This window comes from Lissotriton helveticus, chromosome 4_1 (assembly GCF_964261635.1).
Source record: "Lissotriton helveticus chromosome 4_1, aLisHel1.1, whole genome shotgun sequence".
In the NCBI taxonomy this organism is placed as follows: Eukaryota; Metazoa; Chordata; class Amphibia; order Caudata; family Salamandridae; genus Lissotriton; species Lissotriton helveticus.
Genome location: NC_136063.1, coordinates 1,668,290,049 through 1,668,317,664, shown reverse-complemented (window position 1 = coordinate 1,668,317,664; position 27,616 = coordinate 1,668,290,049).

Below are 27,616 nucleotides of genomic sequence, written 5' to 3'. Positions count from 1 at the left end.
TGGGACTTGAGAGCTTGAGTTCAAGTTGAAGGGCTTGAATGTCCCTACAGAACTCCTCCGCTCCTTTATCCTCTGGGCTATTCAGATGCAAATTCAAATCTCCCAGTAGGAGGAATGTATCCCTACGTAGCGCTGCCTCTGTTACGCTCTCTAACAGACTCTCCCTGAACTTAGTACAGGACCCAGGGGCTCTATAAATAAGAAAGCCTTTAATCGTCATTCCCCCATTAACTTGTATGGTGAATGCTCCTGCCTCACTCTCAGCGATCGGGGTGGGCTCCAGTAAACATCCAAGAGTCATCTTAAAAATAATCGCTATTCCCCCTCCCTTCCCCACTGGCCTGTCCTGCCTGACCATGGAGTAGTTCTCAGGCATAGCCTCAATAATATCAGAGTCGGAGAACTGGTCCAGCCATGTTTCCGTGAGGAACAATAGGTCAAACTTTCTCTCCGTGAGCAGCTCGAATATGTCGAGTCTGTGCCTACGCAATGATCTCACGTTGAGGAGACCGCATGTTAACGCGGTTTGCTCCCCAGTACCTTGCAGCACGGTGATGAAACGAAACCGACAGTGAGCACATTCCGCATCTTCACTTGACATGCCATGCCTACATGGATAGGGAGTATCCGAACGTAGGCTGTCGGGAGAGCTTTGGGAATCATGAAAGCCTCTGACCGACAATGCTTCAATGTCTAGTTTTCTTGAGCAGGTTCTTACTTGCTTTTTCATAATTGATTTGATGGCTGAATATTTTATTGTTATAAGGATCCCAAATTTTCTATCGCTAAACTCGGATGCTCTTTGGCTAGGTTTAGGCTGGCTGACCATGGGTTACCTGATTTTGTAAATATTTTGTTTATTACTTGCTTCATCGAGTTCTCCGGAGCTGTGGTTGTTAAGTAATATTATGTTGCCATGTTTGCCAGTTCTTCCAAGGATTGCCGGCTGAGATTGAATTCTAAGCGAATTAAAGTGTTCCTTATGCATGATGGAAGGCAAAATAGCTTTTTATAGGCTGCAGTCTTGCAGCCAGGATCCTTTGTAGGGCTTGCCTACCCAATGACTGTACAAGATGTGGTTTGTGGCCATTTAAAATGTGGGGAGAGCTTTGGGAATCATGAAAGCCTCTGACCGACAATGCTTCAATGTCTAGTTTTCTTGAGCAGGTTCTTACTTGCTTTTTCATAATTTATTTGATGGCTGAATATTTTATTGTGTTAGGGTCCCAATTTTCTATTGCTAAACTCGGATGCTCTTTGGCTAGGTTTAGGCTGGCTGACCATAATTTACCTGGTTTGTAAATATTTTGTTTATTACTTGCTTCATCGAGTTCTCCGGAGCTGTGGTTGTTAAGTAATATTATGTTGCCATGTTTGCCAGTTCTTCCAAGGATTGCCGGCTGAGATTGAATTCTAAGCGAATTAAAGTGTTCCTTATGCATGATGGAAGGCAAAATAGCTTTTTATAGGCTGCAGTCTTGCAGCCAGGATCCTTTGTAGGGCTTGCCTACCCAATGACTGTACAAGATGTGGTTTGTGGCCATTTAAAATGTGGGGAGAGCTTTGGGAATCATGAAAGCCTCTGACCGACAATGCTTCAATGTCTAGTTTTCTTGAGCAGGTTCTTACTTGCTTTTTCATAATTTATTTGATGGCTGAATATTTTATTGTGTTAGGGTCCCAATTTTCTATTGCTAAACTCGGATGCTCTTTGGCTAGGTTTAGGCTGGCTGACCATAATTTACCTGGTTTGTAAATATTTTGTTTATTACTTGCTTCATCGAGTTCTCCGCAGCTGTGGTTGTTAAGTAATAATATTTTGCCATGTTTGCCAGTTCTTCCAAGGATTGCCGGCTGAGATTGAATTCTAAGCGAATTAAAGTGTTCCTTATGCATGATGGAAGGCAAAATAGCTTTTTATAGGCTGCGCAGTTGATCTTTTCAAGATCTTCACTCAATTTTCCTGGAAAGGCCTGTATTGTCAGGACCCTGATTCTTGGGCTCTCTGAAGTTCCTCAGAAGCAGACAACAAGGCCCAACTTGCAGCACCACTTATTCCCCAAGTAGCAAGTAAGCCTTGACCAGATAAGGTGGGTTTCAACAATAGCAATGATTAGGAACCAATATCATCACATCACAAAAGAGGCAAGAATGGCTGTCATTCTAGTAAGAAGCTTTTATAATCAGTTCGGCAAATTGGCACAGATTCAGTTAGGCAAGCTGGCACAGATACAGAACAATAACTGGAGTATCAGCTCTAGTCTCACATGAGGAATAAAAGTTCAATAGACCATTAACATTATTATCCGACTCACATGAACAGTTTCTTGAAAGAATAATTACAGTAAACTCAAAGCATAAAAGTATAAGTTTCACTTCTGAATGTCTTTGGGTTCAATACAATACTTTAGCCACTCTGTTGAATTCACAGCACTGACTGAAACAATCTCAATAAAGTTTGAATGAGAACCAAGTTCCTTGACGCCTTTGTTTCGTCACCAAATGAAACGGAAGATTTAGGCAAAGTCTGAACCAAAAGAACTAGCTAAACAACGTCGTTCAACAAGCCAAAGCAAGTAATGTCGCCAGAGAAAACGCCCCTCGCGCGTTGTCTGACGAGCGCCCTTGAAGGAATTACCAGCCGGCAACTCAGGACTTGGCACCAAGAACAGAAAAGGATAAATCCTACCTGCGTTTTCTGCAAGCGGATATTCGTGGTAGTTTACTACCATTCGAGGAATCTGGAAACTGGAACAGCGGAGAAATCCTCAGCGCGGAAGAGAAGACAGGAAACAGGAGACCTCCAAACTCGGGAACCGGCAAGAATAATCCGCACGGAGACCAGGGCGCGGCTCCTTTTATAGTTCAGATCGGAGGTACAGGGGCTGCAGAGGGAAAAAAGACCTCGGCAGCAAATTCGAACAAGAACTTTAAAACGGTAGCTGCCAAACGAAAGCAACAAGCATTGGCAAAAGGAACGTTCCAAAAGGGCACTGCACAGGGCACAGATACAGTTCAAAGAAGCAGCGGTACAGCACAAAAGCATTGGCACAGCACAAATAAACACTTTGTGACACTGAGCAGTGCATCAGAGGTACGGGGCAGGCAAGAAAACAGGAGACATAGGACAGTGCAATAGGGATCCTGACAGTGCCCCCCAACAAAAAAGGTGACACCTCCCCCTGAGGCTCAAAATCGGGAGACCGGGTGTTTGACATGAAACAATCGCAATAAACGAGGAGCATGAATGTTCACCTCGGATACCCAAGAATCCTCCTCAGGTCCGTAGCCCTTCCAGGAAAGCAAATACCACAATTTCCCTCTGACACGTTTACAATCCTTAATACAACGTACTTCAAACTCATCCTGGCCTTTCACACACAAGGCCGGAGGACGAGCCCTCCTCTTGACAGTGGCCTTTTTCAACAGCGACACGTGAAAAACAGGAAAAATCCTCATGCCCTTGGGAAGGAGAAGTTTGTAAGTCACAGGGTTTACACACTTAATCACTTTGTATGGGCCAATGAACTTCGGGTGGAATTTATAACGGCTCCTGAACTGAAAGTTCTTTGTAGAAAGCCAGACCATGTCCCCAATGCGAAGATCTGGACCCTTCTGCCTTTTTCTGTCGGCAAACTTTTTGTAAGAGGCTTTAGCTTTAAACACATTAGCCCGCAAGACCTTAGTAACTCGTTCCATTTCACGGAAATGGGAATCCAAGGACGGTATATTGGTTTCCGGATGAGCTAGGAGTAAAGGTGAGAAATGGGGGTGTCGGCCATAAACAGCAAAAAATGGCGACAAACCAGTAGAGACATTCTGTAGATTATTGTACGCAAATTCAGCTTCCCATAACAGAGCTAACCAGGAACCCTGCTTTTTGAACAAAAAACACCTCAAATACTGTTTCAGGACTTGGTTAACTCGTTCAGTCTGCCCATCTGATTCAGGATGGAAGCTAGTAGAAGTGTTAGTTTTGATGTGGAGAGCTGAACACCAGGCTTTCCAGAACTGTGAAATGAATTGTGATCCGCGGTCTGAAGTTATGGACCTGGGGAGACCGTGCAAACGCACCACGTGTTCCAGCAACAATTGAACTAGTTGAGAAGAGGTTGGAAGTTTCGAGCAAGCAATAAAGTGGGCCATCTTAGATAAACGGTCCACAACTACGAGAATGGTAGTCATCCCCTTTTCTTCTGGTAAATCAGTTATGAAGTCCATTGCAATGTCCTCCCAGACCTGTGTCGGGGTGGGAAGTGGAAGCAGAAGACCTTTTTTACGACCATGTTCCCCTTTAGCTTGAGCACAAACATCGCAGGCTTGTATGAACGAAACTACATCCTTGCTCCATGTCGGCCACCAAAAGTTCCTTTGTAGAAGTTCCTTGGTTTTGGTGATCCCAGGGTGACCTGCCAATTGACTTTCGTGACACCACTGTAATACCTGTGTTTGTAACTTTTTAGTTGGAACAAATAAGAGATTGGAATAAAAGGGTAAGTTCTGATGAATAGTTCTTTTAGGCCCTTCTTGAACCCATGATAACAGTGTTGGAATTGGCATAGCTTGTCTTATGTGCTGAAAGAAGACCTCGGACATTGTAGCGCCTATTACTTGACCTTCTGAAAGCATGTTTGTGGGTTTGGGATCTTGAGGAACTTCATCAGACTTGTGATCGTATCGAGATAAGGAATCTGCTTTATTATTTTTTGTGCCTGATCTGAAAGTGATGATAAAATCAAACTCTGCAAAGAATAATGTCCAGCGAAGCTGCCTGGGAGTTAAGGCCTTGGCACATCTCAGGAATTGGAGGTTCCGATGGTCTGTGTAAACAGTCACTGTATGTTTAGCCCCTAACAGGTAGTGGCGCCAATCCTTGAAAGCATAACGAATGGCCAAGAGTTCTTTCTCTGCGATGGTATAGTTGGTTTCCGCAGGTAAAAATTTTCTAGACAAAAAGGCTATAGGATGCAATTCATTGGTGGTTTGGTCTCTTTGAGATAAAATGGCCCCAATTGCAAAGTCAGAAGCATCGGCTTCTACAATGAAAGGCATCTCTGGATCTGGATGTCGTAGAACAGGAGCTTGAGTAAAGGCTCTTTTCAGAGTTTGAAAAGAAGAGTCTGTGTCGGTGGTCCAAATGAATTTAACCTTTTTCCTTAGAAGTTGGGTTAAGGGTGTGGCCAGGGTAGAAAAATTCTTGATAAAACGTCGGTAAAAGTTAGCAAAGCCTAAGAAGCGTTGGATATCTTTCACCGAAGTTGGGATTGGCCAATCTAGGATTGCCTGGATTTTCCTTGGAGCCATAGTAATCCCTGATGGAGAGAGGATAAACCCAAGAAACTCAACCTTGGTAGTATGGAACTCACACTTAGACAATTTACAGAATAACCCATGGGTTCTTAAGGTGTTCAGAATAGTTTTGACGTGTCGTATGTGTTCTTCAGGTGAAGCTGAAAAAATTAGAAGGTCGTCAATGTAAGCTATGACAAACCTATCTAAGAAGTCTCGTAGGACATCGTTAATAAAAAATTGAAAGGCAGCTGGAGCATTGCATAAGCCAAAAGGCATTACACAATACTCAAACAAACCAAAGCGAGTTCGGAAAGCTGTTTTCCACTCGGCGCCTGGTCTGATACGTACCAAATGGTAGGCACCTCGCAAGTAGAGTTTCGTAAAAATTGTGGCTGAGCGCACTTGATCAAGGAGCACCGGGATCAAAGGTAGAGGGTATCTATTCTTGATAGTGATGTTATTGAGAGCTCTATAGTCAATACAGGTGCGCAGTTCTCCATTGCTTTTAGGCACGAAGAAAAGAGGAGAGGCTGCTGGAGACTTGGAGGGCCTAATGAAACCATTTTTCAAAAATTTATCAAGGTATTCACGAAGATGTGTGTTCTCCAGCTCGGTCAAGGCATAAATTCTGCTACAGGGTATTTTGGCACCTGGTACTAGATCAATGGCACAATCATAGTCTCTATGTGGTGGAAGAGTTTCGGCCTTTTGCTCACAAAAAACATCTGTGAACTCTTCGTATATGGATGGTAAGTCAATGTCTTGTTCAGCAGCTGTGGAGATATATAGGGCAGAGGCTGAATGCAGGAGGGTACTAGGAGAGTCCTTTGAGTCTTTTTCAGAACAGGCATTACATTCTTGTTTGCACCAGGGGGAATTGAAATCAACAGAACGATCTACCCAGTTGATAACTGGATTGTGCAGCGTTAACCAAGGGATGCCCAAGATAACTCCAAATTGGGGTGCATCGATTACATCGAAAGATATGGTCTCTTGGTGTCTCCCGGAACCTACATTGCAGACCATAATAATGGGAGTGGTACAGTGGGTGATCATTCCAGAAGTTAGCTGAGTTCCGTCGACTGCATAAACAACTTCGGGTTTTTCTTTCGTGATTAAAGGTATGTGTGTCTTTTCGATAAACTTGGAGTCAATAAAATTTCCGGTGGCACCAGAGTCAATCATAACTGCCACCATGATTTGTTTCAAATTGGGCAAGCTAAAGAAAACATTCAAGGTCAAATGAGGCACTGTTAACTGTAAGGTATTTGCAACAGACTGTTCAGGAGGGGATAGCCAACTCGAAAAAGTCTCCTGATCCAAATTCGAGTTCTCTAGTTTTCCGACTTAATTTCCTTTTTGTCTCGAGACCAAGAGTTCTTAGGTTTTAGCGAACATTCTCTAACGAAGTGCCCCTTTTTACCACAATAGAGGCACAGTCCTTTTTTTCGTCGAGTCTCTTTTTCTTCGGATGTTAAGGGTTTCCTTAGGCTTCCGATTTCCATGGGCTCAGTGGCTTCTGGATTATTTGGGTGCGACCTTTCCTTGGCTCTAGAAAAGATTCGGACGTCTGCTCTTCTTTTGTCACCTTTGCGATCAGCTACTCGATGGTCCAAGCGAAGACTAAGAGCTATAAGTTCTGCACAAGTTCGAGGCTGAGGATCAATTGGTGCTATAAGGTCTTTCAATTCGTCTTTAAGCCCTTGATAATAAAGAGCCGCCCTTTTTGCCTCTGGCCAATCAGTCTCTGCTATTAGGCGGTTGAATTGGGTAAGATAGTGTATTAATTCCTTATTTCCTTGTCTTAGCTCCAACAGTTCTCTATCAGCGGACCCTGTTATAGTACGTCTATCAAAGATTCTTTCAAATTCACGTTTAAACTGTACCCAATTGGATAACAGGGGATCATCTGCTTGCACCAAAGGAACTGCCCACATAGCTGCGTCACCACTCAGAAAGGAAATCAAAAAGGCAATTCGAGATTGAGCGTTTGGAAATGAAGCTGGTTTGACCATAAAATGTAACTGAATCTGGGTTAGAAAGGTCTGAAATTTGTTAGGCTCCCCAGCAAACCTCTCAGGCTGGGCCAAGGGAACAGTTGTAGGAACAGTTACTGACACAGAGGGTGATGAGCCAGCTACATTTGCTTGGGGATGACCTAAAGACGGTACTGAGTCTATGCGTGACTGTAAGCGGGTTACCTTATGGGTTAAAGCTGCAGTTTCATTCCTACTAGCTTGCAGTTCCGTCTGCAAGTTCCCTATCATTGCACACAGATCATTCATGGTGGCTTCCATTTGGTTGCTGCTCGGGAGGAACAGATTCGTGGGCGGATTATTCTGTCAGGACCCTGATTCTTGGGCTCTCTGAAGTTCCTCAGAAGCAGACAACAAGGCCCAACTTGCAGCACCACTTATTCCCCAAGTAGCAAGTAAGCCTTGACCAGATAAGGTGGGTTTCAACAATAGCAATGATTAGGAACCAATATCATCACATCACAAAAGAGGCAAGAATGGCTGTCATTCTAGTAAGAAGCTTTTATAATCAGTTCGGCAAATTGGCACAGATTCAGTTAGGCAAGCTGGCACAGATACAGAACAATAACTGGAGTATCAGCTCTAGTCTCACATGAGGAATAAAAGTTCAATAGACCATTAACATTATTATCCGACTCACATGAACAGTTTCTTGAAAGAATAATTACAGTAAACTCAAAGCATAAAAGTATAAGTTTCACTTCTGAATGTCTTTGGGTTCAATACAATACTTTAGCCACTCTGTTGAATTCACAGCACTGACTGAAACAATCTCAATAAAGTTTGAATGAGAACCAAGTTCCTTGACGCCTTTGTTTCGTCACCAAATGAAACGGAAGATTTAGGCAAAGTCTGAACCAAAAGAACTAGCTAAACAACGTCGTTCAACAATCCAAAGCAAGTAATGTCGCCAGAGAAAACGCCCCTCGCGCGTTGTCTGACGAGCGCCCTTGAAGGAATTACCAGCCGGCAACTCAGGACTTGGCACCAAGAACAGAAAAGGATAAATCCTACCTGCGTTTTCTGCAAGCGGATATTCGTGGTAGTTTACTACCATTCGAGGAATCTGGAAACTGGAACAGCGGAGAAATCCTCAGCGCGGAAGAGAAGACAGGAAACAGGAGACCTCCAAACTCGGGAACCGGCAAGAATAATCCGCACGGAGACCAGGGCGCGGCTCCTTTTATAGTTCAGATCGGAGGTACAGAGGCTGCAGAGGGAAAAAAGACCTCGGCAGCAAATTCGAACAAGAACTTTAAAACGGTAGCTGCCAAACGAAAGCAACAAGCATTGGCAAAAGGAACGTTCCAAAAGGCCACTGCACAGGGCACAGATACAGTTCAAAGAAGCAGCGGTACAGCACAAAAGCATTGGCACAGCACAAATAAACACTTTGTGACACTGAGCAGTGCATCAGAGGTACGGGGCAGGCAAGAAAACAGGAGACATAGGACAGTGCAATAGGGATCCTGACATGTATAGCGTAATTGAGGGAGGGTAATAGTTTTGCTTTCAGAACCCGTTGAATGGCCACGGTAGTTGGGCTTTCCAAGGTCGCATTAAGTTTGCAGATGGCGTAAGTTACCATTTTGGCTTTCTGCAGGAGCTTAGTTCAATGGACCTGTGATTGACCAGTTTCGCTAAGCCATACTCCAAGATAGTTATATGCTTGTGTGCTAGATAATGTAAGTGGTCCCAGCCTCCATTTTATTAGCTTCTTTTTTGGGTAGCGGCCAAAAATTAGTATTTTAGATTTTGCTGGATTTGCGACTAGTTTGTTGTTGGCGTTGTAAACTGCTAGTGCTGTTAAGCCTTTCTGAAGACCAACTTTGGTGTGGTCCAAAAGGATTAGGTCATCTGCATACTGAATTAATTGGAGTCTGGTTCCCTCAATCTTAGGCGTCGCCAGGTTAGCTCCCTGTAGTACCTTGCCCAGATCAGCTGTATATAAGTTGAAAAGAAGCGGGACAATCACACAGCCCTGCTTTAAGCCCTGGTCTGTGCCGATTTTTTCCGTGGCTGAGTCACATGAGAGTTTGACTCTTACCCATGTCTGAGTATACAGTGATCTGATAGCTTGTAGAAGTTTCGGACAGATGTTCCAACTCGCCAATTTCCTCCATAAGATGTTCCGGTCAATGCCATCAAATGCCGCTGTATAATCTATAAAGCTGGCAAAAAGAGGCTGGGCGCCTTGAATCGTTGTTTTCTGTATAATATACGAAAGGGCTATAATGGTGTCTATGGTTGAGCCTCCATGACGGAACCCTGTTTGATAGAAGGGGAGCAAATTCTCATTGGTGACCCAATGTGCTAATTCCATAAGGAGAGAACTCGCGTATGCCTTGCCCTCCACGTCCAATAAGGCTATCATAAGATAGTTCTTAGGATCTGTGCTTACTCCTTTTTTGTAGATGGGATGTAACAAGGAAACCCTCCAGGAGTCTGGAACATCCATAAGGAGTCTGCACTCTGCATACAGCTGACCCAGGTTCTCGGCCCAAAAGTCTATATCCTCTCTAAAGAGAGAGCCTGGTAGCCCGTTCAATCCCGGTGCCCCATTGGGGCGTATTTTTTTCAGGATTCCTCTTAGTATTTTTCTTTCAGCAGGTGTGATGTTCACAGGGCTGGCCGTTAAATCAGTTGGTTTATCAATTAGATGTTTATCGGAAGATGTTCTTAAGTTTGGGTTTTGCTCTGAGTCATTAGTATAGAGAGTTTTTACATGGGCAACCCAAGTTCTTGCGTCAAGTGGATTCTCTCTATTACACTGCCCATTGCTAAGCTTGTTTATATATTGCCAAAATTCTTGGGCCTTACTAGGAGCAAGCAGTTCAAAGATTTTCAGCCATTTTTGCTCGGTTGCTTCACGTTTCACCTGCCAAACCACTTTTGCGTGTGCCTTGGTCACCTCTCTTAGCTCTTTTTTTGCAGTTATCCATCTAGTAGCCCGGTAGGCTCTGCGTTTGGAATTAAGAATTTTTAAAGATTTTTTTATTTTTGGCTGGAATCCCAGTTTGTATTTAGAGTTGTCATAAACTCTTTGGTTGTTATTCTCACAAAATTGGTAGGCCAAGGCATATGCAAGAGCGCCCCTTTTCCCAATTCTTCCATGGTCATTACGGCCGATCTGCCAGCCTTTTCAAGACGATTTCCATGCAGTAAACTTGTGGGTTGGGAGCGGACTCCATTTAATTCTTTTGGGGAGTCTATGTTGTTCATCTCCATTTGTAGCTACAATGTGTTGAAGGGTATGTCTTGATTTCGCACTCAAGGAAAGTTCTAATATGAGAGTGGCATGATCACTGTCGGACCTAGGTTGAACAGTTTTGCATTGACTGGGTAGTTAGCTGCGAGGTCCAATAAAGATTCCCAGAGCTTTTCTGAGTCTAGTCGGTTTGCGCCTTTGTTGTGGGTTTGATGAACAGGATTGACTTTAGCCTGTCTAAAGCCAGAAGAGTGGGGGGGTTTGTGCCACCCCTGCTCAAGACGTGTGTGGGTTATCTCACCGGCTATTTTATTGTTGGAATCCTCTGTGGTTCCTGCTTCTAAACTATAGTGTTGGCTTCCACTCACCTAGGAGATTGTTTAAGTTATGAATTGGCGGAACCGAGGCAGTCGTTGCTGTTGGGGCTAAAGCAATTGGTTATGTTTGGTGTTCCCCCTGTGGTCCACTATTATCATTGTCCCTTACACTCATTGCCCTGCTGAAACTCACTTGAGTGAACAGTATTTCTGGAGCTATCTGCATGCTGGAATTACTTGGGTCTTTCAGCTCCAGTGCTTTTTGAGACTGTGGCACTGAATGATCGTTACATATCTGTTCCTCATTATGAGCAACATTATTGTGTAGTTAGTAGCATTAGTTGTGCCCTAGTGTTGGGATGGGTTAGTAGCATGGGGCCATTTGCCAAGTTTGCTAGAGGCTCTGCATGTGGCTCATTACCAGTTGTGGATGAGAAGGTTAAGCTGGATGCAGTTGTTGGTGCTTTTTTGATTTTTTCAAAGTTGACAAGATCGTCGGAATCCAAATTGGCTCTTTCAGGAAGAATTATGATGTTCGGTTCAAGTGGTAGACCTGTGCCTAGCACAATCTGGATAGAAAGTGCACCTTCTGATGTTGTGTGATTACCCCCGGGTGCATCCGACATTGTGAGTACTCGGGTGAGTCAGGTACGGTCTCCAGTTGTTGGGTCCTGGGTTTTCTCCATGGGGACTAATTCCCCTTGTTGACCTTCTGGAAATTGAGTGCAAGTAGCTCTGATTATAATTTCTTCTTTACCATGGTCTAACATGTGTGCCTTGAGGCACTGGTGATCTAGTACCTTTGGGAACAGGGGTGAGGAGAGGCTGATAAGCCTTTTGTTGCTTGTGCAGAAGGCTGCCCCCAGCGTCCCTCATGAATGTAAATTTTGTGTACATCTTCAGCTGGTAGCTACATTTTGTTGCTCTTCCATTCTGCTCTGGGCCTGCGTCTACCAGAGTCTGGTGATGGTATATATTTTCGTCCATTAGTGATTTCTCCTCAGTGACTGTTTCATTTAAGCCCTTGCTCTTTTTTTCCTTTTATTTATGATGGATGTTACCGTCCATCTCTCTTTGCCAGATCTCATCTCCCTGTGGGCCCTAAACACCTTTAGTTAACCTACAGGTCCTGCTCGATCTTGAGTTTCTTTCATTGTAAGTGATGCGTTGATGGTTAAGGGTGAAGTAGATTAAGGCTGCTTGTTTCCTTTCTTCAGCTCTATCTTATTTGTTCTTTACTGTTTTTGTTTTAATTTGCTTTTGCTGTTGCTATGTTGTGTTTTTGTGATGCCTTTGCCTTGCTTGTTACCATTCGCCCTTATGTGTTTCTCCTTTTTCGTTTCTCCATTTCTTTGTTGTGGCGTTGTTACGCTTGTGCTTTATTTCCAATTGTTATCAGTTTCACTAATGATGGCTTAAGCTGATGGAATGGGAGAAGCAGATGGGTGGAGGTGCCCACTGAGGGCTGGGAGCAAGTGCGAGGTGGCAGTACAGAGCCCCCCTGTCCCCCTCCTCAAAGCTTCGCCTGGGTTGTTTTTGAGCTATGTCCTAAGTAGCAGCCACACTGGGGAGTGAGGAACGGCTATTGGGTGGACCGAGTAGCTGGGAGGCTGAGGGAGTGCAAAGGGGCATGCACAGTTAGGTTTCTGGGCAAGCAGATCACTTCATCCCACATCAGCACAGGCACCAGTGCCTAGCCGCAACCGGCCTTGCCTCAGCCTGTTCAGCTCTTGGTTAATTTTCGAGGCACAGAGTACCCGAACACCCCTGGTCTCCCTTGCCCTGCAGGGGCTCACCTGGCTTGTCTCTGCCCTGTCCACCACGGTTGATGTCACTAAGCATGGGCTGAAAATTCGTTCAGCTCGCGGAATTTGCGGATTTTCCGCGATTTCGCGAATCTCGTGAAATCGCGGTAAAATCCGTGAATCAGCGGGGATGAATTTTCAGCCAAGCACTTACAGGGTTACAGCAGCAGGTGCAAAAGTTGAAGCAAATTTTTTGTAACCTTTTACAAAAGGGTTACAAAGAAATTAACTTCAACTTGGGCACCTGCTGCTGTAAGCCTGTAAGTGCTTCCTGGCGCCTCGTTGCCTACTTGCAACTATTCTCTGACCCTGCTCTGACCCTTGAAGCAGGGTCAGAGAATAGTTACAAGTAAGCAATGAGGCGCCTGTCACGAAAATTAAACCTCAACAGGAAGCACTGACAGATATAAAAACAAGCATTTGCAATGCAATAGGTCTCGCATTAGGAAAGTTTGAGCTATTGGTCTTGTAAATGACAATTATTTTTATTTATGTGTTGGTTTTGAAAATAGGTAAATTAATAGCTTTGTCATTTACAATGCCGATAGTTATAACTTTTGCAAATGTGACACCTATAGCATTTGTAATGCAACATGTTTTGTATTTACGTGACTTAGCTGTATTGATATTACAAATTACAATGGCTTTTAATTTTTTTAAATAATTAATACTTAAATAAAAGTGATTTTAATTTATAATGGCAATAGCGTAAACTTTTGTAAATAACTTTTGTGAAGATTATGTTCAGTGTATTTTATTGTGCCGAAAATCCAAGAACAGAAGTGAAATATTAACATCTTTTTGTGACATTTGTAATAAAGTTTGAAACATTGAGAGAACATATTTGAACCAGTTGTTGTTGAATGGTTGCGCAGATTGATGCTGGGGTGGCGCTGAGTGGTGCTGTGGTGGTGCTGAGTGGTGATGTGGTGGTGCTGAGTGATACTTGGATGGTGCTGAGTGATGCTGGGGTGGTGCTGAGTTGTGCTGTGGTGGTGTTGAGTGATGCTGTGGTGCTGCTGAGTGATGCTGTGGTGGTGCTGAGTGGTGCTGTGGTGGTGCTGAGTGATAATGTGGTGGTGCTGAGTGATGCTGTGGTGGTGCTGAGTGATGCTGTGGTGGTGCTGAGTGATGCTGTGGTGGGGCTGAGTGGTGCTGTGGTAGTGCTGATTGGTGCTGTGGTGGTGCTGAGTGATGCTGTGGTGGTGCTGAGTGATGCTGTGGTGGTGCTGAGTGGTGCTGTGGTGGTGCTGAGTGATAATGTGGTGGCGCTGAGTGATGCTGTGGTGGTGCTGAGTGATGCTGTGGTGGCGCTGAGTGGTGCTGTTCTGGTGCTGAGTGATAATGTGGTGGTGCTGAGGGATAATGTGGTGGTGCTGAGTGATGCTGGGGTAGCGCTGAGTGATGATGTGGTGATGCAGAGGGCAGAAAGGTACAAAAAGCAGTCTAACAAAGGGCAGAAGGGCAGAAAAATAAGGGAAAAACGAGTCTAACAGAGGGCAGAAGGGCAAAAAAAACCAGTCTAACACAGGACAGAAGGGCAAAAAAACAAGTGAAAAACAAGTCTAACAGAGGGCAGAAGGGCACAAAAGCAAGGGAATAACAGAGGGCAGAAGGGCACAAAAAACGAGTCTAACAGGGGGCAGAAGGGCAGAAAAACAAGGGAAAAACGAGTCTAACAGAGGGCAGAAGGGCACAAAAAATGAGTCTAACAGGGGGCAGAATGAACCCCGCCCTGCGTATTAGTACTTTCTATTGTCTAATCAGTAAGTGCTCCCTCGTTGGCTAAATGTAAAGGGGCAGATTTAAAGTAACTGGCGCATCCCCAGGGATGCGCCAGTTATTGTGCGCCACAGCTCCGCCACCCATGGTGCACCACATTTACAATGCGGTCCACCATGTGGCAACAATGGCACAGATGCATCACACATCTGTGCCGTAAAAGCAGCGCATTGCTGGAGCTGCGTCGGGCTTGCGACGCAGCTCTGGCAATGCTCTGGGGGGCCCTATCTCCCCAATGCTGCATCAAGCCTTGTGCCTGCTTCAAGCAGGTGCAGGGTTTTGACGCAGCATTGGCCTAAAAGTGACTGAGTGAATTCTTGTAGATTTCACTCAGCCACTTTTAGGAGGCGTTCCTGCGCAGGAACGCCCTCCCCTGCGTCGGAACGCCTCCTGATGGCGCAGGGCTTTACAACGTGACCCATCTCTCTGATGCGTCAGGTTGTTAATACCCAGCACCATGGCGCATCTTTTGTGCTGCCGCTGCGTTACAAAAGGTCTCAGTAGAGGGTGGCAGTGGTGAACCAGAGGGTGGCAGTGATGAACCAGAGGGTGGCAGTGATGAACCAGAGGGTGGTAGGGGTGAACCAGAGGGTGACAGTGCTGAACCAGAGGGTGGCAGTGCTGAACCAGAGGGTGGCAGGGTTGAACCAGAGGGTGGCAGTGATGAACCAGATGGTGGCAGGGGTGAACCAGAGGGTGGCAGTGGTGAACCAGAGGGTGGCATGGGTGAACCAGAGGGTGGCAGTGGTGAACCAGAGAGTGGCAGTGGTGAACCAGAGGGTGGCATTGCTGAACCAGAGGGTGACAGTGGTTAACCAGAGGGTGGCAGTGGTGAACCAGAGGTGCTGTGGTGAACCAGAGGGTGGCAGTCATGGACCAGAGGGTGGCAGTGGTGAACCAGAGGGTGACAGTGCTGTACCAGAGGGTGGCAGGGGTGAACCAGAGGGTGCTGTGATGAACCAGAGGGTGGCAGTGGTGAACCAGAGGGTGGCAGGGGTGAACCAGAGGGTGGCAGTACTGAACCAGAAGGTGACAGTGGTTAACCAGATGGTGGCAGTGGTGAACCAGAGGTGCTGTGATGAACCAGAGGGGGGCAGTCGTGAACCAGAGGGTGGCAGTGGTGAAGCAGAGGGTGACAGTGCTGTACCAGACGGTGGCAGGGGTGAACCAGAGGTGCTGTGATGAACCAGAGGGTGGCAGTCGTGAACCAGAGGGTGGCAGTGGTGAACCAGAGGGTGACAGTGCTGTACCAGAGGGTGGCAGGGGTGAACCAGAGGGCGCTGTGATGAACCAGAGGGTGGCAGTGGTGGACCAGAGGGTGGCAGGGGTGAACCGGAGGGTGGCAGGGGTGAACCAGAGGGTGGCAGTGCTGAACTAGAGGGTGACAGTGGTGAACCAGAGGGTGGCAGTGCTGAACCAGAGGGTGGCAGTGGTGAACCAGAGGGTGACAGTGGTGAACCAGAGGGTGGCAGTGCTGAACCAGAGGGTGGCAGTCGTGAACCAGAGGGTGGCAGTGGTGAACCAGAGGGTAACAGTGCTGAACCAGAGGGTGGCAGGGGTGAACCAGAGAGTGGCAGTGCTGAACCAGAGGGTGGCAGGGGTGAACCAGAGGGTGGCAGGGGTGAACCAGAGAGTGGCAGTGGTGAACCAGAGGGTGGCAGTGATGAACCAGAGGGTGGCAGTGGTGAACCAGAGGGTGCTGTGCCCATACACGACCGCATGGGTAACTTCGCCATGCAAGCGGCCCAGGAACACGCAAAAAGCCCAGCGAACACGCAAAAAACCCTGCGAACACGCAAAAAAACCAGCGAACGCGCAAAAAAACACAAATCCGCAAATTCGCACAAATTCGCAGATTTTGCGGATTGCGAATTCAATTTCGCGTGAATTCGCGGAGCGCGAATTCGCAAATTTCGCCCATACTTAGATGTCACTGATACTAACTGGGTGAATGAGGGGACTAAGATGAGAAAATACTACTGCTGCACCACCCCTCTCCGCTCCGCCCCTACACTCACTGAGAAGCAAAGCAAGCAGAGCCAGCACGGCCCCTTCGCAGCTGCAAATCGTGAGCCGCACCCAATCTCAGACCGCACCTGATCTCAGACTGCACTCCACCGGGGGCCCGCGGGAGAAGCCTGAGCCCTGCTGCAACAAAGCACATGGCTAGAAAGCTGGCTGGCCAGGCTCAAGGCTCCAACTCACCTCCAACTCTAGTCCTTCACTCTCAGAAAGTAACATTACTCAAAAGTGTAGACTTAGATGACTCTATCACCTGAAAAATTGGATGAAGCCAATTTTTTGTGTAATAGTTTTTATAGCCGAAAAGAAAGAGCAGTAAGACCATCACCACACATGGCCAACCACTAATACTACTCCACCCTGTCACAGAAACTAATGGAAAAAGAGACTTAAATAAACAGAGCAAATAAAGTTAAATCAAATTGAAAAATTAAAACACATTAAATTATCTAAAATAGTTTAAAATATATTTTAATGTTAAAATGTATCTAAAAATAAACATATTTTCATTTATTTATAAACTATGTTAACAAACGTTTTCGAATTTGCAAATTAATGTAACATTTAGTTTTAAACAAAATATAATAAACTACTTTTAATTAACTCTATACATCACTTTTAATAATTGTTAAAGCAAAATAAAACAATATTTTTTATGTTTTGTGGCAATTTATTTTTTCATTTGAAATTCTGAGAAATAATGTTAATTTAATCGATTTAAATCAAAGTTTTCATTCAAACTTAAATGAATTATGATGTAGCATTTTCTAAATAAATATATAAAATATTTAATTCATGTTTAACATAAAAATATGTTCACTAATTATAAAATGTAATTAACTTTTTTAATTTTCCCTACACTTTAGCACACAGAGGTCCACACCCTGACTGTCGAATCTCCTTAAAATAAGGTATAGGTAAAAGCAGAAAACTTTATTTAATGCAAAATAATTAGTAAAGCTATTTTTATACTGAACAATCTGGTGGCCAGAGTGGTGTCACCGCACTCCTTTTCATTTTTCTAATTTGTATTTATATAGATGCATCGTGATCCTTAGGTACATAAATTAGCACAGATTACAAGAATGCAAAGCTAATCAAATATACAAATGACACAAAACCACCCAATCCTTCCAAAAATCCAATTTAACAACTTTTACCACACTCCTAAAGATCTACAAAGTATTTAATAGATACAAAATTCATGTCTACTCCTCCCAATTCTTCCAGATTTGAGCTCTCTTTTTCATATACCCTATCCCTCTTGCATGTAGTATTTATATGAATGCACTCTATGCATCTTATTAATCCACTGTGATATTGAGGAACTTTGTTGGATTTCCAGTTTTCTAAGAATAATGATCTGGCCACCAACATTGAGATAACTATTATATTAGCTAACACTGTCTGAGAGATATTTCTCCGGAATTGTTCACATGTGTCTGGTGAAATTTAAGCTCAAGTTTCTCACTAATTACTGCAAATACGTCATGCCATAACCCCATAACATGACTGCGGGTTAATTTAATATGATGCCAGTCCCCATTCCTATTGTTACATTTAAATCATTTAGGCTCAACCCAGGATAAAGTTTATGCATTTTAGCTGGAGTGTGATAGAGCATCCATTTACTGAAAAAATAAATTCTTCTTAAATTTGCAGCTCGCACTGCCTTAGCGCTGATACGATCGAAAAATTTCCACTGAGAAAAATCTAGCTTACACCCTGTTGAAGATGCAATTCCTTGTAAAATCTCTGATATCAACTTCACTTTCCTTTTAGAATCTAGTTTCCTGTACATATTGATTTAGATGTGAAGTGGGCTATACTGAGGGGTTCTGTAAAAGTGCCCACCCTTCTTACAAATTCTGCAAAACAATTCTTGATTTGGAGAAAGATAAAAATAGTAAGAGACTGAGAGCAGAATTCAAGTTAACCAATCGCTGCCATTGCGCGAATTCAATATTATAAAAACAATCTTTAAATCCTCCGAAACCCCTGCCTACCAGACCTATTACAGATATGAGCAGATAAGCACAGAGCCAAAAGCTTACAAACTGCTATTTTCAACTCGGTGTGAAGCCTAGAAAGTTTTGACCATATCCTATTGAACCTTTCTACAATAACACGAAGTGTCTTATATCTTGACTTCTTTAAGAGCCTTGGAATTTGTAAACAAGGAGCTAAACCGATTTCAGAAGGTTTCACAGTTTTTTTTAAATAAAAATTAGCATCACTTGGAATACTGCAAGTAGACCTCACAAGTCAATTTAGAAATGACACCTGATAATAACACTTCACATTGGGCAATGCCAAACCTCCGACCTCATCAGCCATCTGAATAGCATCCATCTTTAGTCTAGGTCTTTTACCCTGCTAGAAAAAAATATTGAATTGCCACATCCATCGACATCAATAATTATTGTGGAACTTTAATCAAAATGTTTGCAAACACAAATAATAACAAACGGAATATACACATTTTTACCAGGGCTACTAGACCCATAATTATGTCATAGAGACATTTTTCCATTGACTTTATATCCTTTGAAACTTATATAAGGTGGATTTAAATTTTTGCTTAAATAAATCCTCTATATTGGTGGTTACTAATATTCCTAGATATCTCACAGTCGTAGAAGGGGAATAATAAGTTGCATAAGTAAGAGGCAGTATATCCGCAGTGCAGTTAAAAAGTTTCTGATTTAGCATTATTTACCTTGTAGCCTCCCAGTTTAGTAAACTCTCCAATTTTTTTTGCTGCATTTACTACATTAGTTTTATTCGCAGTTAGATAAAGCACCATATTATTTGGCAGCAGCTCTAATTTTCAATGCTGCAGGAATCAGATATTCGATATTGGGGTACCGCCGGATAGCGCAGGCTAGTGGTTCAATAAACAGTGAAAAAAAAATTGGTGAGAGGGTGCACCCCTGACGAGTCCCACCGCTTATAGTGATATTTCCTGCTGACGAACCATTCATAAATAAATATATTCGTCTTTGCTCCAGCACATACATTTTTTACCACTAACATGAACACAGCTGGAAAAGCGAATCTATCTCAAATTGTGAACAAAATATTCTACTGGATGTGATCCAATACTTTTTTTGAGTCCAGCATTATATTAGCTGCCTTTATGTTCTGTACTGAAAAGTAATCCATTGCCTGAATTAGTTAGTGTGTATTGTCTGCCATCTATCTCCCAAAAAATAAAGCCATTCTGATCTTTATCAATGAACGTGGGTACTACAATGGCTGCACGATTTGGTAAATTATTTGTAAAAAATGTAGAATCATAGTTTAAAAGTCTGTGAGAGCTCGCATCTAGCTCAGGCTCACCCTATTTTCAGAAGCTAATAATAACTGCTTTGGTAAACAAATTTGGAATTGCTGCTCCTTCAAACTAAAAATTGATTAACCTGGGGAGTGAATACTTTATGTATTTCGATCAGTATCCCATCATTACCACAGGCTTTCACAGCCTCAGCTAGATTGACTGCCTGCGTTACATCTTCTAAAGTAATTGGATCAAGCAATGCTCTCCCTTGCGACTGGGTTTTATCCTTTCCGAATTGGGGTCTTGAATCTTTTTAATTCAATTAGCATTTGACCTGTACTAAACTGACCATGCTAAATATCTCCCAATATGTTCATTTTCTTTGTACCTTTGTTGTAGAATTCTGTTCTGATTTACAATATCTTTCGACAGGAAACAACCCTTTAGCTTATTTCCCCTGAGCTGCAGCATATTTAACTTGACTTGAAGGGGCAGTTATGTGATCTGCTGTTGCCAGATTAAAACTTCTTTGTAGTTGCTGAATGCTATCCTTCTCTCCCTGTTTTTGCCCTATCAAAAAAATTGTTACTTCACCGCTAACAAATGCTTTTAAATCCCCCTAAACAGAGAACTCTGTGTACGAACACACATTTTGCTCTAATACCAATATCAATGTCTGTCACATTAGCTAAAAGGGATTTATCAAAGGTCCATCTTCATTTTTCTTGTCCCTGATCCAGCACTATGTAGTTAAGAGTTACTGCAGAATGTTTCAAAAAGGGTTAGATATGATGTCCGACTGAGTTCTGCAAAGCGAATGTGAGGTTAAAAACAAATCTATACGAGATGCAGAATTTATCATTTTTGATTGACATGTATAAACCCTCTCTTTAGGGTGCATGCTACGCCATAGATCTATCAAGGCAAAGTCATTCTTCAGGCAGCATAAAGACTTGACTGAACTTGGTTTATTCAGTGCTCTATTGGGGTGAGACAAGGCCAGTGTGATATCAGGAACAACGTTAAAATCATGCCTTATAATATGCCTAGCAGGTTTCTTTTTTGCCATATCCTATATGGTATCCAAAACCCCCGGACAATCTTCTATTGGACAATATTAGCTCACAAGATTGATCAGTTGATTTGCCGCCTTAATCTGTATCCATACCCAATGCGCTCCTGGATCTATCTGCACCTTAACTATTTCACATGGCAGAACTCTGGTAACTTAAATAGCAACTCCCTTAATGAGAGAATTTGTAGATGCATTGACTACATATTGAATAAACCCTTAGTTATTAGGTAGAACAGCTTAGTTTTTTATAATCGTCTGTCGGAAAAAAAATAACATTTGCCTGAAGTGCTTCGAACAATGCCAGTATAACTTTTACATTTGTTATTAAGGCCATTGGCATTGCAAGATATAATTCTCACAGGTCTATCTGCCATGTTCTGCCAGTAACCCAATATAAAATCTCTGCTGAATCTTTTTTGAGAAACACTATATCTCTTTACATTTTTACCCTGCCTATAATTCTCTCATTTTTCACCACCCCCAACTCCAGTGGTTCCCTTGCCTTCCTCCCTACCCTTCCTGAAGCCCTATCCATCCTAGGCTCCCTCCCCTTCCTATCCTGGGCTCCCTTCCTACTCCCACCCTTTAACCCTTGCCTCTCCCCCTTCACCCTATGTAAGTACCTTGGTATGGTAAGCTCCGAGCCCTTCCCTCCGAGAAGTATCAAGATGGTGGAAATGTGCTTCACATTTTATCCTTCAACCAATACAATAATCTATAAACTCCTTTCTACCTACTTGGAATAATCATAAAACAGTACTTTGCCATTTGTCTCCAGTCTCTTCTAAAATCAGACCTTTTTCTTCCAGCATTGCTACCTCTAAGCTTACCTCGTTCCTTAATGCATACAGAAATTCATTTGCCTGATGAAATGACTGATATATGTGAGTACAGCATTTAAACAACACATTAAGCTTAGATTGTTGACTGATACCCGCCAGAGCTCGTAGGTGTTTGAAGTCATCAATCAACCTCACAAACTCCCTACATTGCCGTGCCACCAAAATCAGCATGCCTGAGAATATTCAGGACAAATTTTTTGAGGTAGAAAAGACTTGTTCTTAATTGCTTTAGATTTAATCTGTTCTATGATCTGTATATCCCCAAATTGACCAGAATTGTGATGGGGTATTTGGCATTTGTAGGTTGAACAGCATGCAATGGTCGGGTCTCTCCAAACTGGGCTTTATCTGGAAATACATATTTATGGCTCAACTCCGTGATCAACTTTGTTTTAGGCTGGCCTGCCTCCCAATCCTCAGGAATACCAACAAATCACAAGTTGGTGTGTCAAGCTTGGTTCTCTACATCATTCAGTTTAAACTGGAGCTCTTCCAGTTCAGCTAGCATTTTCAAGTAGGCCCCTTCTGTTTATTACTAGTATCCTCCAAGGTGGATACCTTCAATTCCACCTGTGTTATCCAAGAAGAGAGTTGGATATTGTCATTAATCTTGGCCAACTGTTCATTAGTTGTTCTATGGGTGTCTTCTTGGGATATTTTCATATCCCGGAGTTCGCTCAAAATATGATTATGTGTTTTGTCAATAGAGGTTGGCTAATATAAATTTGGTATTGAAGTAGCTTGGTTTTTGGGTTGACTGGAGCTCAAACTTAGTGAAGTCTCTTTATTCACTGCAACCACATTGCTTTGCTGATTCGAGTGTAAAGAGAGGGTATGTCAGCTTATTTTTATCTACTGTTTTTGAACGGTCTACTATGATGCATGTTACAGTTAAGCCAGTGGTCATAACAGAGGGAGAGAAGCATCCGGACTTGAGGCGGAGTCCGTTGTATCACCTATTTTTTATGAAAATTTTGCAAAGGTCTAGCCAGGCAAAACTCCTGTTGAGCTGCATGTAGCCGAGTTTTGCTACTCTGATCTCTTGCCTGCTGGCTATGCCCCTTATCTCCTTTGGGGTGCTTTCTATAAGTATGTGTTTTCATTAAAGAGTCGCTAAATAAACATTTCATTGGAAAGCCCTGGCGTGTGAACCACGAAATACTTGAAACAATGCCCGAAAATAATAAGGGGCAAAAGAGTTGTCACCGGGGAGCTGCAAGCCACATCTGTACTGCACAGACTGCCCCTCAGCTCTTCCTTTGCCTGAGATAGGGCCTAACACCCTCTGCCTGCTCCAACCTCTCCTACATTTTTATTGGTCAATAGGCAAAACATATGGTCCAAAATCCCTACCCCCCAAAAAAAGATCCCAAAGAAGCCGCAATAGTCACATACCGACCATCTGGAGTTTCCTTTTAAACTGCAGCCACAAGGAGTGGAGAGACACACTTCTCTCCCCTCAGTCCATAATCGCCCACTGCAGGCGTCTTCTAAAGCCCTTGGAGCTTGTACCAACCCACAGACATGAAATGCATCTTCAACAAACAAGACGCTGCTCCAGGCACTTGTCCATTCCGGCCAGGGTGACCCGCTGAAATAAACACAAATCACCGCCTGTGACTGACTGTTGGTTGCAATAAAATGGCTTTGCTTTCTGTCTAATGTCTATAATAGTGGATCTGACAGATTCAGGGAGACTAATGTTTCGAGCCGCTATATGCATATGCTGTCTATCTCGCTACCTCGGCTCCGGCGACAGACTCAACCGCGAAGCATGACGGGAGCTCATGGGTTAGGCATCAGAAACTCTTATGCAGGGGATTGTCTAGCTTGACCTCACTCCTATCCATTCTACTAAAAATGGCCAAGTGGTTTCAGTGTCTTTAGTAGGGTGCTGGGCATAGGGAGTAGTAGCCAGTCAGATTGTTCTCCAAATTGTGAAAGTCCCCTCCAATTTCATTTGTAGTGTCCTTAGTCCATCACAACAATTTTATGTTATTTCCAGTATTGTTACATGCATCTGGTTCTACTCAGCCAACATGTGTTTCATCACATGGAAATAACAAATGATTTAATCAGGGCTAGGAAAGTATACACAGTCAATTCCCAATCTTTACAGAATACTCAACTTCTGCTTCCTTCACCAAAAAGTGTTGTAAGATGCATAATATATATCAAAAGATACTGGGAATACAATAAAAAGAATCACACGTATGTGCAAAATTTGTGATCAATGGCGTTTCTTCAGAACAATAAATATGGGTGGATTTTCCTACCCCACACTTGTGCCAATGGAAGTACCCTAAAAGTGGTACCTTCTTGTGTTAGTGTTGGCTGTCCAACCTATTTTGAGGAAAAGGAACCATTGCATAAATAAATAACAATAATGTCATCATGTTTCTGGCAAAAGATCATCTAATTGATCAGAATATTCTTTCTCGTGTACCAGAATGTGTGTCTGAAGCTGAAGTGGCTACCAGACGTATACAGACAAACAGAATACACATACAACAATATCCTTTGAGGCCCAGGAAGGCTCTTACCTGAGTCTGTGTTTTTGGGGGTTGCCAGGTCGGTATAGTATCAATTTTAGCCTGGAGGGTCTGTACCTTACCCCCGGCCACGATGTGGCCCAGATACACCACTGTACCAGCCCTGTCTGGCACTTAATGGCCTTGATAATCAGGCTCGCCTGCTGCAGAGCCTGAGGCACCTCCTGGAGGGGATATAGTTGTTTGTTCCAGCTAGAGGCAGCCGCGGCCCGTGGAGGGAGTTCCGTGGAGCAGGCAGGTGGGGCTGGGGAAGGGCAGGGTGGGGGTGGTAAACACTGGAATATGGATGATTTCAGGTAAGTAAACAATGAAATTTAAAAAACGAATTTCGTTGCTCACCCTGAATTGCAAAATGCGATGCAGGGCACACTACAAAATCCGTTTCATTAATTTAATTGTTCACTTACCTGCAATCATACATATTCCGGTGTTTACTACGCTCCACCATGCCCCTCCACCCCCCTGCCTGCCTGCCCCACGGAACTTCCTCCAAGGGGCGTGGCTGGCTAGAGGTGAAGACAGGTATGTCATTTAGGTGGGCAGCACAGAATGCCTCTTTCAAAGCACTGACCCTGGCCACAACCTCTGAAAGGTAGAAGGGGGGCCCTTCTCTACGTCAAAAGGCTTCACCCTGAACTGAAAGTGGCACTCTCACGTTGAGAATACAGACCTCTCCTTGAACTCCTTAGTCAGAGCAATCTACCAGTACCTGATGTGAGAACAAAATTTCCAAGAAATTTGTGCCCAGCCTGTCTATGAGCTCATCAGCTTGGGGAAGAGGTGAGTGTCATTATTGGTGACTGAATTGAGTCCCCTGTAGTCCCCACAGAATCTAAGTTCTCAATTAGTGCCCGGTGCAGCTCCTTGGGTACCAGCAATATTGGGTTGGATCAGGGACTGCTGGAGGGCTCATTCATCCCTAATGTCCCATCTTGGAGACATCCTCTTTGATGCTAGTTCTTACCATGCCTCACACCTGTAAATTTTGTTCTGGCATTACAGGGCTTGCAGCTATGTTTAGAGAGCCCGAGACCTCCCACTTAAAAGCAATCAGAACCACTGAGTAGTGACTCTCGCAGTTGTCTGCGACTATGACCTGGGGTATAGTACTAGGGAGGACCAGTCCTGAATGCACCATATGATACTTCACAGTAGTCATACTGACTGTTGTGTCTCTCAAAGCTTCCACCCACTGCCCACTGATGGTGACCCACTCCCCATACTTAGATGTATTTGAAGGCAAATGGGCTATTGGCACCATCTCTATATCCCCTAGGGACACTAAGTTAACATCTGATCTCTCCCCCATGGTAACTGGAATTACCTCCTCCTGAAGTACTGCACTGGCCATACCAGGTGAATGCCCACCAGTGGGGGAATGGGCCCTCTGGTACACTTGTCTTCCTTTGCTTGCCCATAATTGTAGTACTCAGTATACTGAGGGATGAATCTCACCGTCTGCAGGCAAAGAACATTATCTTCGGTCAATCAGATTGGAACAAGTAACTGTTGCTCCCTTGGGAATTGTTTTAATGGCCATTAGAGAAATTTTCATATTTACTTTTTTCTCCTCCCTCTTTCTTCTGGTAAGACCCCAGACAATCCTTTTTCTGACTCCCCCCATATAGATACTGTTTTGGACACTCTGGTGCTGTCCCAGATGTCTGTCTCCTGTTCAAGCTCTCTGGTGTGGCATGGCTTGCATGTAATCTTCATTTTAGAGTCAACTCCTTAGGTTGACATCTCTTTCTTGTGGTGCCCTTTTCCACACTTTTCTACTTTTCTGCTAGTGTGTGTATTTGATATAGGTACTGATGTCCTATAGTCTGTAAAGCTAGATCCAGGGTCGTACATGAAGAACACAGTGCCACTGTTTTCTTTCTTTCTGTGCTCGTTAGGAGACACTTCATTTTAGCTTGACAATACCAAATGAGCTGCTCTGTGCCTCTGCCACAGTTGATAAGAACAGCATTTTATTATATAAATAACTTCAGTGCTAAGGTTCTTTGAGAGGAGCATTTTTATGCTGGAAATTATCACAAAACTGCTGCAGACTGTGATTGAGGTGCAGACCTGCTGACTCCAACCTCCATCCTGCGAAGAAAGATAACCTGTATACTACAACTGGCTTCCTGACTTCTCAGACCAAGGTATGGATGTTAGACTATCCCAATTGATCTTCCAGAATAATGCTGTCACTATGCTCACTTTAATATCATGTAGGTACAGATAGTGGTAGGCAAACATTAGCAACAATTAACATGGTTGAATTGTTCATTCTGTTTACCATTCTAACAATGTTGATTGCAGTAACATGTCTCATTTTTCTAATAATAGCAGCTCATGCTTTTTATGCAAGAATGAAATAATTTTAATAAGTGTTTGAAAATACACTGTTGTATCTTTCTTGTGTTGCCTTGTGTGTGCATGAGTGACAAATTAAAGGTTTAAATCTGTTTCTACAGATTCCTTGGGCATCACAGTGCCATGGTCAAGGTTGCTAACATCTGTTACCCTATTTGGTTTAGGAATTGGATGTGGTACTGTGACCTAGGCGAACCCTCCAACACTCACAGATAGGATTTGAGGACTATGGGCCTAATTATGACTTTGGCGGTGTGGGAGCAGCCCGCTATGTCACCGCCTGCTCCCACACCACCAAAGTCAACCACTGATCATCCAACAGATTTGGAGTTTTCTCCTTGTCTAGCGGGTGGTCCTCTGGCGTGTCCACAGCGGTGCCTTTCAAAGGCACATATCTGAGCCTTAGAAAGGCAGAGCTGAGGGAATGCCAAAGCCAGTACCTGCACGGCATGGACTGTGAAGTTCATGCCATTTAGGAACAGGGGGTGAATGCATGCAGGGGCACACCATGTGCCCATCTGCATGCCTACATGCCTTCCCAGACCTTTATGCAGCAGAGGGCCCTGCCACACTTATTATGGCAGGCTCACTGCCATGAAAAGGGTGGATGTGAGGAAACTTGTAATATGTTTTGGTGGTGCTGCAGGGCACCGCCAGCATATTGTGGACTCACACCACAGCAACACTGCCGAAGGATCACAGATCCCTGGCGGGTGTAGTGGTCCTTTGGCAGACTGAGCACTAAACTCATAATAGGGTACGGCAGTCAGACCGCTGGTGTGGCAACTGCGGGTCATAATCAGGCCCTTAGTCTCTATACTATGAAGTTCAAGTTGGCCTAATACACATCTGTATTTGTAGGAACCATATGTCACTGGTGTTAGGAAGCTTACTGTCAATCAAGTGCTGTTGCAGCTCTGTAAAACAGATACTGAGCATGTGCACTCTCAGTAAAAGATTAAACAACCCAGTAAAATCATAAACATTGCTGCCCCTTACTCAAACATTCTGTGCTGGCATAATCAAGACCATCCACCAAGA